Below are 15,141 nucleotides of genomic sequence, written 5' to 3'. Positions count from 1 at the left end.
AAATATTGATCAAGGTCCCATTAAAGGTGAATGACTGCATGTTTAGGAAGCAGCTTTTATAAACAGTTTCTAGAGTAAAGATTCACTCTGAGAGGTCATCTGACTGTGAAATGGCGTGTGGTTTTTCTTTAAACACATGGCTTTCGCGTGTTGGATAAGATTGGATTGACAAAGAGATTAGAGGTGTTGCTTTGACCACAGAGGGCGCCCAAATCAACAAATCAAAAAGTTCCTTGCAGGAGCTTTAAATCCAAATTAAAGCTGTTTGTAAGCAGCGATTCAGATTAAAAATCTTTTTTCTTTTTCTTACCAGCTTCAAGTTGTAACCATCTGACTTTCCCCCCTAAGAGCTCATTCACACCATGGATTTTGACTAAACTAGGGCATGAGATGCATCTGACATGCATCATGGCATTCTGACATTTACAAAATGAGTGCCTGAAGGGAGTCACTGTAAATACAAGCCCAAATTAATAAGTGAAAACTTAGCTTACAGCTACTTACATGCTTTCTATCAGTGCCCAGCAAATGCCAAATTTGAAACGTAAACTTTTAAAATGTGTCAAAAATTAATTAAGAACACTCATTTCTCAGACCATGTGGAAACATTGTAAAATTAATTTGCATTTTGCATTGAATTCCTGAAAGCCATCTGAACAGAAACATGACGTATTTCTCCAAATTGGTGAGATGCATTATTTTCATGAAAACATTCAGCAGTCAACAGATCTATAAAAAAAAAAATTCCATGTTACTCTTAATTGTGAAAAAAGGCAAATATCATTTGCTAAAATAAAACAAACAAGGTGAGAAGTGGGAGAAAATATAACCCCATAATTCTATATGTCAATCCACTGAAAACAATGCAGTGAAACTGTAATAACCTCAGATGATCCTATCAAGTATTATGTTCCAGGGACAACAAATTCTACTGTTGTTAAACAAAACTAGAATTAATAAAAGGTTCAAAAAATTTCACCATCCTGATATTCTCACAGATATCCAAGTCAGCGCAGCCCTTAATATCTATCCTGGCTTCTTCTGGGGATCCACCAAAGAGCACATGCACAATTGCTGGGCTCAGTCCAACAAGGCACGGCCCACCATGTAGGGAGGAATGTCCAATCATTCGTCCAGCAAGAACAAAGAGGTCGCTCTCAAGGAGGAAATGGGAAGTGGAGGGAATCAAATGGTCCGTCTCCCCCCTCAAACAGAAGAGTTCCCCCTGGTGCTTAAAATAAAGGGAAAATAAGATAAACCACACAGAGGTCAGGACAAAAGAAATGAATAGTCTGCTGTCATACACTGTTAATAAAAACAATTTTAATGAGTCACTGATTACCTATGATGACTACCATACTGCAGTTTACCAAGAAGATTTCAACACACATTCTTATGGACATTTGGTTATGTAGATTATGCAAGACTTTAATATCACTGAATTATTTCAAGATCTACTTTAGACACAGGACTGGCTCCTCGCATAAGTAGTAATAAATTAGCCTAGATACAGTGAAAGAAATGCATCATTATAAATAATAAATAAATCATAAAATAATAGTTTTACTTTCTGAAATGGGTATCAAATCCATGCTGAAGTTTGGACACCGTTGTTGCAAAGACATGGCGAGTCACACCATCACCAGTAGCTGGATCTCCTATGCAAACAAAACACACCACACAAAAATCCAAAAGCTGTGTTTCTATGATTTGCTGAAGGGTTAAATTCTACAAATAATTCATTCCTATAATCTTAAAAGATTTCTCGGCAAGTTTGATTTGTTAGGTAGAAAAGAAATTTACCTTTCAGTGTGCATGTCAAAGGAGAGGCTCATTCAACATGAGCCATCTTGTAAAATGAAAAGATAGCTCTGTCCCTTTCCTCTTCACTGTCTCCAAGATCCATGACCACACTTAACGGTTTTCCAGTTGCATGCTGATTTAAAATCTCCTCTCTGAACATTTTTGCCGCATCCATGGGATCCTGCTCTATTTTCCAACCGAAAACACAAAGAAAACCTAAAAAAAAAGTGTTATAACTTACAAAGGAAAAAAATCAGTAATAAAATAAAAAGCAGAATGGTTTCATGTAACACACCATGGAGGCCTCTGTCCTCACAGGGTTGTTGCAAGGCACAGATCTAGGGAAGGCAACAAAAATGTCTGTTGCACTGAAAGTTCCCAAGAGCTCAGTGTGGCCTCCATAATTCTCAAATGGAAGAAGTTTGGCACAATCAGGACTCTTCAAGGAGCTGGTCGTCCGACCTAACTGAGCAATCAGGGGAACTCCCAATGGACTTCCATGTGTTTTACACAGAGGACTGGCGTCCGCCTAACCACTCTTCCAAAGCCAATCAGTGGAGGGCTGCAGTGATGGTTGATTTCTGAAACTTTGTCCCATCTCCACACAGGATCTCTGGAGCTTAGTCAGAGTGACTATTGGGTTCTTTTCCAGCTCTTACTAAGGCCCCTCATCCCAGATTGCTCAGTTTGGCCAGATAACCAGATTTTGGAAGAGTCCTGGTTGTGCCAAACTTCTTCAGTTCGAGAATTATGCAGGCCACTTTGCTCTTGGGAACCTTCAGTGCAACAGAATTTGTTTGCAGCCTACCTCAAATCTGTGCCTTGCAACAAATCTGTCTCTGAGCTCTGCAGGCAGTTCCTCTGACCTCATGGGTTGGTTTTTGCTCTCATATACATTGTCAGCTGTGAGGCCTTCTATAGAGAAGTGTGTGCCTTTCCAAAACCACATCCAATCAGTTTAATTTACCACAACCAAGCAAAGATCAAGAGCAATGGGAGAAACCTGAGCTAATTTTTTGCAAAGGATATGAAAACTAATGTTAGTTTTTAGTTTATTATCTCTAGAAAAATGCTTTCAAAATGCACTGTAGATTGCACAAAAAACAAGATCAGATTCCTGAGTTATGGTTGCAGCACCAAACTGCTGTAGTATCAATGTGACAGCTGCAGATTAATAAGCAAAAGTCAATGGTTTCTTGAAGGGGGACATTTAGTGTTTATTTACTATACAATTTTTGATCCAAGGCTGTTCTTTTCTAATTCATCAGTCAGGTAGATCTCTGAAGAACTGACCATTAATTGTCATCTGTGATGTGTGCTAAAGCTGTTGATGAGAATCCTTTTTGCCGTGAAAACCTTCAGAATCTGGGTCAATTGCAACAAAGGTAGGCCAAACAAACACAAGCACACATAGACACCGCAAACACTGCTGTCCAGGGCTGACGTCATTATGAAAGCCAGGGGCCACTATTAGCCACTAGAGGGAGTAATAGATCACACTTTTCCCCTCCACCTCCTTAGAAGAAGCAATTTGAGCTGCACTATTATTTGCATGCCAGAACTTAGTGTTTGTTTAGTCAGGGAGGCAATTAAAGCCAATTTCAACAGGTTTAATTAGATTGATTTGAATAATTGCTTTGAAAGGCATTGTAGATCCTGTCATCACAGCAAATCCTGGATTAGCTGCATTCATTTGATTTGCATACTTTAACACATCTAATTTAGAGGACCTCAGGAAGCATTGATCACAGATAAGTCTAAACACATACTCCTTTGTTCTTTGTTGTCATGCTGCAGATATTATAGATGTTATTGTTGTTTTTTTTCCTACACTGAGTGAAATTAATTTCCCATCTAAAGCTGTAACACACTGAATTCATGTAAAGTGAGTGGGGGGTCTGGAAAGGTCAGTTTGAAGCGGAGAGAGAGCACTGTTGCACAGCAGATGCATAATGATGTGAAGGTCAACAAGATACTCATCATGTTAGCAAAAAAATATAGCACTTTAAAAAGGCCCCAATCCTTTATTAGTCGCATGTATACAAGAGTGATCAAACTGAGTGTAAATCTACCCAAGGCTGGCAGAACGAGAGGTGAAGGAGAAACAGGCAGAGAGTGAAAGGGATAAATATAGGAGGGCGGCGCTGCAGATTAATTGCTGACAAAAAGGACGCAAGACCTAGACAAATGAGGAAGAGCAAGGTCTGATGAGTTAGGAAGGAGGATGCTCAACCCAATTGCAGGTCTGTAGGCCAATGCCAACCACTCGCCTGTATGCACCCCCCTATCTCTCTTTCCATTCTCCTTCCTCCTTCAGACACATGATTCTGCGACGTCTCTCCTCCCCCAGAGCCGCTGATAGGATGATAATGGAGCATTCCTTGGAGCTGTTTCTCATTCATGCTAGCTGTGACAAGGGAGGAACATGCCTGCTATTTTTTTTCCACCAGGGCTCTCACAGTTTCTGCTTAGATCATGGGAATGTAACCTGAGATTTGCACACAATGTACACCTCTCACTTGTGGTGTTGATGTGAGACACATACCTACATGTCTCTTTTGGATGTTGTTCATTAAATCAGGCTTTACCAGATGGCGCTGTGCAAAAACAAAGTTTCCTGTTATGCCAGTATGTTGTGACTTTTCCTTTATGTTTGTGCTGCCTTTATGTACAAAAAATCCCTAAACACACCTGTATTTGATCAACTTCAATTTAAAAAGGCCTGAATAACTACAAAAGTTATCTCTGACCTCTTTTTTCTGCACTTTATTTTGTATTATTCTTAGATTACCACCAATAATGAACCATAAGAAAACACAAGGTAATAGGCGTGAGAGAAAAACTTACTTTAAATAGGCAAAAACCTCAATAGCTCAATAGCCTTTTCAAAATATAAACCCATTTTCTCAAAACAGAATAACTTTTTCCTTTCTTTTCCTTTTTCCGTAAAAAGTGGTGGGAAAGTGGCAAAAACGTGTATAAACAAAAAAAGAGGCAGAGAAAATGGTGAAAAGCAGTTAAAAGTGGTAAAAATGGGTTGAACATGGCTGAAAATGACTGAAAAATAGTTAAATAGTGGGAAAAATGGTTTAAAGTGGCAACAATAGGTTTGAAGTGGCAAAAATGGGTTAAACAGCACATATGGGTTGAGAAAAGAAAAACATTGCAAAAAGTGAAAATGGTGAAATGCAGTTAAAATGTGGACATTATTGCTTGACAGTGGCAAACGTGTTATAACTTGCTATTGTGGTAAAAGTTGGCTTAATATGGCAAAGTGTGTTTAGAGTTAAAATAAATTATCTCAAGGTGGTAAACATAGATGGGAAAAAATGGTGAAGAGCGATTAAAAAGTGGCTGATTAAGTTTACCCAAATGCTGGAACCACTACACAATATCTTTGGAGGTGTGAAAAAAATCCTTAGATGATCTGACTACAGACCTCTATGATGGGACGTTTTGGGCTCATCTGTTGCAGATCTCTACAACGGGGGCGACCTCCACCATGGGGTGGACAAGTGATGTACATTACCAAAGCTGGAACAAGAATGACGTACTGAATGATATCACTGTCAGCTGTTAGGGTAAGGAGCTATTTTTCACAACAGCAGAAATTTATGAATAAATTGAGGGGGATATTTACAGAGGGGGATACATTTGATTGAACACACCACAAACTAAAGGAAATCCAAAGAGGGTTAGGCACCTGAGTTTGGTGGAGGGGAATAAAATTAAAATAACACAACACAAACCCAACAAGGGTAAGTACGTCACTTCCTGCCCCACGGTTGAGGTCACCCCGTTGTAGAGGTCTGCAACAGATGTGCCCAAAACGTCCCACCATTGAGGTCTCCATCCAAACGGCTCTGAAAAAATCTGCTATTTTGGAAGACTGTATGTGGTGAATTAGGCATAGTGATGGGACAATAACTGCCTCCTTTTCCACTTCTATGCATGCTAGGAAGTATACCTACCATCTCAAGGGAAAAAAGGAAAAACATTGTTTAATCTGTGGGAGGCCATACTGAAAAACTGCATTGGAGGTTAACCCTCCTCTGTCCTTCTGTGTAGAGAAGCTGAGATGTGTCAGAGGTAGGACACAACTTTTTTTTTAAATAATCTTTTAGATATTAATTACAGGATGGCATAAAACAGCTGAATTAGCTCAAGGATTGTCCTGTTAATGTTCAGCTCCACTGATAACCATATTTATCTGTATGCTGATAAATGCTGAGTATGATTCATGGACCAAGTGTGCATAAGTGTGTCAAAGACTAAAGAGCTGTTATTGTTTTGTTTTTTGAAATAAATAAAAAGAATCAGAGAAAGTTGCTTTAACTTTTTTTTCCTTGAGACACAGAATAAGTGCAAGAATGTCTGGATTTGTCGAGCACTGTGTAATCACAAAGGAATGTCCTGAGACATTTCTGCTTTTCCTCTACAAGACCCCTCTTTTCCCACGGCTTGTCCAGGTCTTGAGAATCTGTTTCCTCTCTCTCTCTCTCTCTCTGTCTCCCTTCCTCCCTCTCTCTCTCCGTCTTTCTGTGTTTGTGGGAGACACTTGAATGCCACAAAGGCTGGTTTTTAGAACAACTACAATACAGGCTCAGTGTCTTCAAGAGCGCAAAGAGCAAGAGTCTATGACTTCTGAGAAAGAAAAGAAACCTCGAGGAAAGAACATCCAGTCGAAGGTTGTGGGTTATTTTCTAGCGTAAATCAAACAGAAGATTCATGGACACAAACACGCAACACAGCAGAGTTGAGTGACCTTACTAAGCACATATTGTGGGTTGTCGTCACCAGGGGGGAGATTTCTATGCTGTGTTGATTTTCATGAGGCAGTGAATTTAACTTTTAAGTTTACAGGGATAAATGTGGTCAAGGGTTTCTGTTATGTAGAGTTCAGCCGTGTCATTTTTGGTCAATATCTCTTTTTTTTAAGATCTCATGGCCACTCTTGGATGGACTGGAGAGTAAGCTGTTATGATGTAAATCTAAGGTGTATATTGGCTGGTTAAAACACAGGATTGTAGTCACGCAGATCTGAAACTGTGGTGAAAAGGCAGGGCCACATGTGTTAACACTTTAGGTCACATGTTTGAGGGGCACCATGTAAAAAATGCTTGTGAGTTATCTGCAGACTTTCCTGTCTCACTAAAGCTTTGCCCTGTTTTAATCAGCTGTTGAAATGTTTTATTTAAATCCACACGTGCTGCAGATAAAATAAAAAATCACTTCATATGTTCAAACCTCGTTTTCAATTAGTGACTTTTCAGTGAGGCGTTGCTTTGACTCCACAACCACTAAAAGGCTTCAGCGAGGATTCAAAGAACATTTGTTGGTCTTAATGTTCCCCAGACACAAAGTGACATCTGCCTCGCTCCCTGCATGCCTGCTGCTCTTTGTTCAGAGGAGCACTGAGGGGAGAGCACATTGAAGGCAGAGATGATGTCACCATTGTGATCATTACTGTGCTGTGTGGTGCCCTATTTTTGACCAGGCGTCACTGAGGGCAGGCCAGAATGTCTGCCTGCACACTGCCAGGAGGAACACAGGCCTGCCAGTATTAATTAACACAAGGCCTGTTTTCATTGCTCCTAAAAACCGTCTTAAGACCACCCCCACAGGCCCACCTCAGTCTGTGTTCAGATGCTGCTTAATAAATAGATCATTTAGAGCAACCTGACAGCATGTTCCAACCTCATGGTCCTGATTCTTTTCTTGTTTATCCGCATCATTTCAATGTAATTAAGGAAGGTTAGCATTTCTCATTCTAGATTAAACATAAACCTTCATCTGCACCCTACATTTCTGCATTTTCTACAACAAATTACTAGTTTTTTCATAGAAATGTGCTTTGAAGTGTTCCAACTTTAATGTGCTGCTTTGTGTGAATGTGTAATTTGTTTTTAATGGTGTATTCTGCACCATTGGCAGAGCCATGGGTGGTTTACAGAGCTTCTGAATGTTTTCTTAAAAGCCACAAATCTTTTTATGTTGGTATAGTTGTCAAAACACCATGTATGAGCTTTACTGCAATTTTATAAATGAATTTATCTCTAGAACCACACATTTTGCCTTATATGTTTTTTGTATAATAGATAATGCAAATTAGAAACATTAACACCAAGTCCATGCTCTAACTTTGCTGTGTAGTTTTTAAAAATGGCTTTTTAAGTAGGCAGAAGTGAAAAATATTGATATTTAGGGTAACAGAAATAGGATAGTTTAAGAACATTTAGATACTAAAACATTCAATAACAAATGTAATTTAAAATAAGTGACTGTATAAATATTTACCTCCTTCAAGTCAGTATTTAGTAGATATGCCTTTGGCTGCAATCACAGCACCAAGCCTGTGTGGATAGGTCTCAGTCAGGCTTTGAAGTCTGGGCTTTGACTCGTCTCATCTTGTCATTTTTAAACATGTCTGTGAAACTTTCACTGTATTCTTCGGGTCATTGTCTTGCTGGAAAATAAATCTTCTCCCAAGCCGTAGTTCTCTTGCAGTGAAAACATTGTCCTTTAGGATTTTCCTATATTTTGCTGAATTCTCTTTAACTTTACAAACCCTCCAGAGCCGGCTGCCAAGAAGCATCCCCACAGCATGATGCTGCCACCACCGTGCTTCACAGTGGGGATGGTGTGTTTGTGGTGATGTGCAGTGTTTGGTGTCCGCCAAACATAGTGTCTAGTCTGATGGCCAAAAGGCACCATTTTGGTCTCATCAGACCAAAGAACTTTCTGCCATTTGACCATGGAGTCTCCCACATGCCTTTATGCAGACTCTAGTTGAGATTTAATATGAGTTTCCTCTAACAGTGACTTTGTCTTTGTCACTCTCCCATAAAGCTTTGACTGGTGAAGAACTTGGGCAACAGTTGTTGTATGCAGAGTCTCTCCCATCTCAGCTGCTGAAGCTTGTAACTCCTTTAGAGTAGTCATAGGTGTCTTGGTGGCCTCTCTCACGGCTATTCTTCTATGGTTGCTCAGTTTGTGAGGACGGCCTGATCAAGGCAGATTTACACATGTTGCCATATTCCTTCCATTTCTTGACGATGGATTGAATTGAACTCCAGGGGATGTTCAGGGGTTTGGGTTTTTTTTGTATCCATCCCTTGACTTATACGTTTTAAATAACATTTTATCTGAGTTGCTTGGAGTTTTCTTTTGTCTTCATGGTGTAATGGTACCCCCCCCCCACACACACACACACACACACCCACCCACACACCCACACACACACACACACACAACCACACCCAAATGTTCTTTATGACACCTTTACACTTGAAGGGTTAATTTAAAAGCTATTTTTCATAATGAAACTTTCAAACACCCAGGTGTGACGGCCGATAGACAGATGCTGGCAGCCATTGACCTCATGTTTTTAAAGATATGCATCACTTCATACGAGGACTCCATGCAACAAAGTGCATCCTGACTGCATATTTTTCAGGTACTTGCTGTGAGTTTCATGCCTGCCTTTAAATGAATAAAAAAGACGCACCTCTAAATTCTAAAAAACACTGATTTGTAAAGATGTACTACCTGAAATCTGACTAATAACTCCCAAATCCTCAAAATTCCTCTCAGCTCAACGCTGATGTTTCGAGTTATAAAATGTCAAATATGACCTAAAGGAAGGTCTGGGATTTGAGAGTGCTAGTGGGCGCTATAAGGAGGTGTATCTTAAAACACAAGGGTTTCAGGCCTTTCTTCCCTTTTTTTTTTTTTGGATGTGGTACTGTAAAACACTCAGCAAACAGGCTTAGAGGCAAATGTCAGCTCATGATTCAGATAAACCAAGCTGTTATTACTCTGAGGGATTAACGATTGTTTTACAGAGAAATTGCCCAAAAATCACTCAGACCCAGAATGTGAGAAGGATTTTAAATGGTGTGTTCAGTCTGCAGTGGAATAAAAACACAAACAAACAATATCTATGCTTAATTAACTAAAATTTAAGCGGTTTATGAATAAATTAGAAACTGACAATCATTGAACTGACCTTGCAGCTTCTAATCATTTTTTTTTTCATTTTAACTTCTCCTTCTTTTCCATATCATGAACATTATATTTATAAAAGATGGATCCTTTGTTGCAGGGATAAGATGTGCTTTATGTACACTGACTGATCAGTTTATTAGGCACACTTGTCCAGCTGCTAAAATCAGCCAGATACATGGCAAATACCATTGTATTCAGACATGTAGACATGGTCAAGATAATCTACTTAAGTCCAAACTGAGCATCAGATTGGGGGAGAAAGGTGATTTAAGTGACTTTAAACGTGTCATGGTTGTCGGAAGCAGATGGGCTAGTCTGGGTTTTTCGCAAGCACCCATTATTGGGATTTTCCCACAAAACCATAGAGTTTACAGAGAATGGTCTGACCAAAAGTCTGTCACTGCTCCCCTGTGGTGTTCCACAAGGGTCAATTCTGGCACCGATTCTGTTTTCTTTATATATGTCTCCCAATCCAGTCCGACTCCAGTCCTTCTGTAACACTGCTATGCTGAAGATACATAGCTGTACTTTTCTTTCCCACTAACACTGAAATGTTGCTTCTGTATTTTTGCAATTTAGACTGTGCACAAATATAAAACAGACTGTAAAAAAATAAGAAAATACCTGATATTGGTGCTTAGGACTTCTATTTTGGTTGCTGTGGTGTCAAACAGGTATTTACACCTTAGCATTCTGGGTAAAATCAGTCAAAAACTCCTACCCAGGTATACCCAAATTAAATTGAATACATTTTCGAACAATCTGGAGTAAAAGCACAGACAAGGTGTCTTTAGAAAGATTACACTCTGACATTTCTAAACAAAGTGTCAGACTCATTGTAGTTGTTGCTACTGGTGTTGAGTAATACAACAGAAAACAAAATAGAGGCCTGTGGATGACTGTCACTGGGAGGTATTAGCTGGAAAACTCAACTGCACCAAAGCGTGAAACCTAAGCTAGTTCAGGTTCAAAGTGGATAATAATAGGACAGAAAGTGAGAATTTTACGCCTGATTAGGAAAGGACCAGACATTTTTAAACTGGAGACTCCAAAAAGGATCCAGAATGGCAGACATTTTGCTTTATAGTAGTGCTAATAACTGCCTGGAGAAAAATGACATTATTACAACAGGGTCTTTATGGATTCAGTCCAGTTTTTGGACTAAAACTTTGACTGGGTCTAGATTGTGTGGACTCTCATCAGGACTGTTTTTGATGGACTATTATGATCAGGAGGGCTTCTAATGGTGAGATGTGTCACTTTTATTATTGATTGTTTGTTTGTAGCCTGTCAAATGCGTCAGTTGAGGCTGCTTTGGTGTTTTTATCCTGATTTGGTTTACATTGTCAGATTCCTAAGAAACAGAGCTTTCTGGTGGTGTATAATATGTTATAGTTACATTTTATAACTAGATATCAAAGATATTTAAGGGGTAAACCTACTGAGATTGATGTTGGTGCGCTCAACAAGAAAAGACACGTTATTAAAAATTAAATAACTTTTGAACCATAAATCATAGACACTTTTTTCCCTTCTTGTAGCCTGCTGTTGAGCAGTTCTATTAATGCTATCCATGACTTTGTAGCCCTTACAAAAGTTTTTCTATCAGCTGGGAACTTGAGTGACTTTCCAGGATATTTAAAAATTAAATCCACACTAGCAACTCAGATATTCAATGTCTTTTTATTCATTTTTTAAAAATTGATTTTCAACAGTTTCTACCACAGGGTAGGATGCTATCCACCATATTGTTTTCCCACAACACATTTTGACAGGCTGTGACACCCAGGGGCAGGCTGTGTCATGCTTTGCCAAACTGTGCATGTCGATATGCTTAGCTCCTTTAGGAGACAGCATGAGTAGCTCATAATGGAGCAATAGAGACACAGAGAGCCTGAAATGTGCAAACAGAAACTGCTTTAAATAATGGCTCAAAAACAGCCAATGCAAAAAAAGTGCAAGGACTTTTTTGTAAATATTTTTAAGACTTTTTGTCAAAGAAAGATTACTTTTTCATATTTTGATCCTCAAGAGATAGGAGACCAATTTCTGTGCAAAAAAGTCTCAGTCATTATTGTTTACTCTGTCTCACACATACAAGAGTCATAAGTTCTCTTTAGTTTTGTCTTTATAGTCCCATTACTTTTTTTTTATTCAAGTGACATTGCAGCAGCACACAAATCTTTAAAGCCCAGGTTGTCCTATAAAGAAAGATATTTAGTGCTTGACTGTGCACTACAGGGTTGAGGTTTGAAAAGCTTTATAAGACAATAAGTCCAGGTGAGACAAAATGGTTAAAAACTAGCTTAGGGTTTGAAGGGTTAAACAGCATTGTGGTAAATCTGTTCAGAGAATGGTCTGAAACGCAGTAGTTCTCTGGGCCAAATTGCTTTGTTGATGGCAGAGTTCAGAGGTGAAAGACCAGACCGTTTCCAGCTGATAGAAAGGGAACAACTACTTGTTACAATTAAAGTATGTTGCCCAACATCTCTGAATTCACAACACGTCAAATCTTGAAGCAGCAGCAGAGGGCCACAGCGAGTGCCACTCCTGTTAGCTAAGAACAGGAAACTGAGGCTGTAATTCACACAGGTTGTTGCCAAAATTTAAATGATAAGGTCAGATATAAACAATGTGAAAGCCTGCCAAACCATCAATAACCATGGCACACTCAAAGTCACTTGAAGCACCTTACCTCTTCATGCCTAAATCCATTGGTTGCTACAATGCGATTGGCTGATTAGGTATTTGCTGTTTGACTGGTGTACCTAATAAAGTGATCAGTCAGTATCAGAGATCAGTCAATTATATATTAATTTGTAGGATTTCTGCTTCAAAGCCTTAAAAACAATCTGAACATTGTTCCTTATAGCACAGCCTTGCTGTTTAAAACAGAGAGCAGAAACTGTCCAGCATTCTGCATGTGTACGTTCTATCTGCAGGGGGGTCTTTTTTCATACATTTTATAATAGCTCTTAGGGTTTGTGTGCAGTTCAAACACGCTCTAGAATAAATATGAAAGCTCGTTCAATAGATGGATTTTTGATGGCCTTGACGCACTCCAGCTTAAAATAGCTCATATGGTATGCAAGGACATTTTTTTCTGCATTTAAATGAGACTTTAAGGTCTATAATTAGACCATAGGAAGCATTTTGATTCAACATGTTAGCATCGATTTGGCTTCAGACTTGTTTTATGTGATCATGGCTTTTACTTTTAACAAATACTGTAGCTCTGAGACACACAACGGAGGACAAAGCCAGGCATAACTCACCCTCTTTGCACGCATATACCTTCTCAGAGGTTTTTTCTTTTATGGAGTTCACATTTTCACACACAGATACTTTGTGTTAAGTAAGACGTGCTTAAACTGTGTGCATGTGTAGGTGGTGAAAACACTCTTAGCTCTTACAGTTATTAAAGCATGGAACATATGTCAAGCAGACTAGTAATGATTTCTGCTTTGCAGTTGGCATGTAGCGATGTACATCATGTGACAACATACATTTTGAAATAAGAGCACAGCGATATAATGTAGAAATGCATCGGGAACACAAAAATAAAACAACATCAAGTTGGACTTCTTCTCTTCTTGTACCAAAAAAAAAACCTTTTAACATTCACAATTCAATTTTATTATCCGTTTCATTTTTGCCAAAGCTCTTGTTACATAAACACTGACTGCTGTCTGTTCCTTTATTCAATAATTCCAATTTTCCAGAATCAGAATCAGCTTATAGGCAGAGTTTGCTTCTGCAACAAGGAAATTGACTCTGGTCAGTTTTGCTTTCAGTACACCAGAATCTAACATCAAATATATAAAAGTATAACTGAAATGTAAAAGTAAAACTGAAAAAAACAGAAAATCAAGATTTAAATATGCAAGCTCTTGTTAGGTATCATCTAGTATATACTTACTGTCTGCATTAATAGTACAGTTACAGGATGTGCAAATGATGCAGGAAAACTGAATAGACATTATCAAAATTATTTTTTGAATGCAAAACATTAGAAACTAGCTTAATAAAAATTTCCTTGTCCTTTGATATTTCCTAATAATTTACTTTTCCGCTAATATTTGTAGATACCGTTATCATGCCTGTAATATAATACATCCCTATTGATTAATGCTTTAAGCATTTAGTTATCAATGGGGGCATTAATTAATTGCAATAAATCAAGGTCTGCATTTTTTGTTTAATTGCATTACTTTATTGTCATCTTCAGCACAATTTGGTTAAGCCAAAGTGCATGTACTGCGTCTTAATTTCTCATTTCCTTCAAAAAAAGGAACTCATCCACAGCTCAGGGGACACGTCAAGAGTCATCTGCACCTTGATTTACAAAACATTTACCTTTTTATTGTTCCCTTATATCCTTTCCAATCCATACCAAGTTCCCTTTTCAGTGGTTAAGCTCATATCATAGTCTTTGATCTACCCAAAATTCCTCATTTCTTTTAAATCTGTATCCAAACAGGAAGTCAAAAATCCAAAATGAAACAACACTTTTAAATGCAAAATAGTGGAAATTCAAAATGCGATCAGGGGGATCACAGGGTTGTCATTGTGATTAACTATTGAAAAATCTGAGGTTACACTAGTATATTTAGCTGACTTTATTGACTTCACATCAATCATATCAATTACATAGTAACAGGGATGATTGTGTGTTGTTAAAAGAGTTGGGACATGACATCATACATTTCAAAGAAGATGTAGAGCCCAGTCAGAGGTTTAAAATTTCTCTCTTTAGTTTGTGGGTTTTCTGAAATTCTTATTTCACCAACTAGTCCCTCTTGAAATATGTGAACTATGTTAATATTACTGATTCTTGGTCAACACTTCAGTTTGGTAAATCTAAAATTCTGTTTCAAGAGCTAATAATACATTTATATTGAAGGAAACGCATTTTCTGATACATCCAGACAGTGAACAGCATGTTTAAAATGACATTTTGTGAGACACATAATGCTGTCATCAAGTCAAAACCTCATCTGTCAAAAAGAGCACTATTTGGCAGTGGGGTTAGTATCTTTTTGACACTCCGTTTGCTTTAAAGTTTGTAAAAATCCACTGTCAGATGTAAAGGGTAAAGGTTGACCAAAAGACATATTTATGAAAAAAATTAAATCTTAAAAAATGGGGTACAAGGTTTTGGTCTGTCGAGCTACTTTAACCATAAAAGATCAAAAAGCCATTATGGCCATTATGGAATATATACCTTCAGTTTATAATAGCATTTAGTAGGATGTTTGATTTTCAGAAATTACTTTTTACTTCTGAAATTACTTTCAGAAACTTAAGAATTTTTTTCCTTTAAAACAACCT

This window comes from Cheilinus undulatus, linkage group 1, assembly GCF_018320785.1.
Source record: "Cheilinus undulatus linkage group 1, ASM1832078v1, whole genome shotgun sequence".
Taxonomy (NCBI): Eukaryota; Metazoa; Chordata; class Actinopteri; order Labriformes; family Labridae; genus Cheilinus; species Cheilinus undulatus.
Note: the sequence above shows the minus strand (reverse complement) of the source record.